Genomic DNA, 2,383 nt, shown 5'->3' with positions numbered 1-2,383 from the left:
TGTCCCAGGACCCAGACGGAACGAGCCTTTCCTGTCCAAGGACCCAGACTGGGGACGAGCCTTCCCTGTCCCAGGGAAGGTTGGGAACGAGCCCTGTCTGCCCCAAGACGAGCGTTGTCGCGTCATTACGGGGTAGTGTTGAGGATTTCAGTCTAACAACATGTCCATCAAGCTGTGTGATGCGATTAGTAAATGTCATTTACGGAATTCTTTTCCACTGACGTTTTCCCCAGTGGTCCCGCTGTGAAGGACCCTGCCTGGCTTTAGAATCTTTCAAGCTTCAGTTCGTTTATCTAAGGGCTAGACAAGAAGATGCAATGAGGTGAAAAATTGCGCTTTCTAACACGACAATGGGGAACCAACTTACGAACAATGGGCTGCTTCCCCTTATTAGCCGTGCTCTCTGAGTGTCTGCTGTGACCTCTGGGTACGCTTCGAGCAGAGGCTCGCATCCGGCTGTTCGTTGACGTGTTTCTAAACATTTTTTCGACCAAACGGACATGAAGAAAGCCTGACAAAGACGCCTCAAACCGGTCTGCGGCTTAGACCGGTGCTTGTCCTATTCATTTTGCCTACAGGAAAAAAATCCTGACTGTCCATGAATGAAGGTGTATAGATGTGAAGAAATCTGCAAAATAATATTTCATGTATACAGTAGGCTGCCTGTCACACCCGGTCTCACTTCGTCTAGCTTTTAATTTGTATATTACATTGTATTATCGTTGTCATTTTCTACCAGATGTTTGTAGAGTTTGGCCTGGACCAGATGCAACAGTGATGGCTCTGACAGGATTAAAATGTCAACATGTTACATGTTGTCGCGCGGATTCAGTGTTTACCAGAAACAAGAACAAGCCGTTGATTGCAAAAGACTGTGTTCTTGTTGTTGTTGTTCACCCTGAAGTGCCTAGTGACACATAGGACAGCAAGTTTCGTTGCTGTGTTGGTAGCAGGGTATATATTTACAAATCTTAGCTGGCCCTCCCCGCTTTAAACGTGCTCTATGCACCTCAGTGATCATGGACACGCTACGGGACACCCATTTTGCGCCCCTTCCGAAAGACGGGTGCAGCCCAATCCGAGATAGCCTTTGTAGCATTGTATCTCCCAGATACTAACTAACTGGAACTGTGAGTGTGAGACTGCTACCAGTTGAGCCACAGGGGCATCCCTAAATGAAGAACACCGGAGTAAATGACACGACTCACTGACTGACAACATGACGTCCCCACTCCACCCTGTTTCCGTGTGGTTTTGTCTCTCAGAAAACAAAGGTTTGTTGCTAGCCACAAACGTTGCTGCAGGTAAGTAAGCAATTCAGAAAACGGAGCTGCCATCAGATGTAAAAAGGGTGCAGAGTAGGTGAGGACAACTGGTCATCACAGCCCACTCGGAGTGACCAAACTGGTCAGTGATGTATCCATAGCAACTCACTTCTTCAGTTCGGTCCAGTTGCCTTACGTACAATTGGTCATCGGTGGATTTTCAAATAGTTGGTACCACTCAAAAATGTCAACAGCATGGTCAGAGCACGAGATATCAAAATTGTACGTTCCTCTGCAGTACCGTATTAGCAGCCAGGGGGGTCATTATCGAACTTGACCTTCGTTTTACTGACCTCTAGCCATCTACTAGATATTATCGGGATCCGTTCACTGCATCTCGTGGTATGATAGTTAGTTATAAATTTACGGACAGACAAAATTTATACGACCCATAAAACGAAGGTAACAATATGTAGATACTGCAATCTAGATAAGTTAGAAGACGAACATCATTTTGTAGTAGAATGTAGTTTGTACAAGAAAGAGAGAGCTGAACTCTACAGACTAATAGAATCCATGTTCCCCCACTTCATACAACTAAGTAATATAGACAAATTTGTATTCCTTATGAATCTAGACAAACCTTTACTTATAAAGCATATCTGTTCTTACATTTTCGATATCACAAAGAAACGAGAAGAAGCCGAATGTACGCAGTAGAATACGATTCTTGAGTAGTGTAGATTCATTGTATCATTATATCATGTTGTATCATTTGTTGTGACCTGTACTGAACCCAGTGGGTATGAATGTACTATAAAGGTCTTCGTTCATGCAATATTCCTTATAGGATATAGAAGAATTCATTTAAACAACCAGTTTGTCACTCACTTTGCTTACGGTTCGATGTCTTTCAGACAACTTACTCAGAGCTTTTAACTTTAGATATGCTTATAATTCTCGTGGCTATATACAACCGATGTACGTAGGTGATAGTACAAACCGGTTAAGTGTGTAAAAGAATTCTCCTATATCCTATACGCAGGCTCCCAACAAGATGAAATTATCTTCGGGAATATTATATATATATATATATATATATATATATATATATATAT

This window comes from Branchiostoma floridae, chromosome 9, assembly GCF_000003815.2.
Source record: "Branchiostoma floridae strain S238N-H82 chromosome 9, Bfl_VNyyK, whole genome shotgun sequence".
Taxonomy (NCBI): Eukaryota; Metazoa; Chordata; class Leptocardii; order Amphioxiformes; family Branchiostomatidae; genus Branchiostoma; species Branchiostoma floridae.
The sequence above is the reverse complement of the archived record's forward strand: the minus strand, read 5'-3'. Positions refer to the sequence as shown.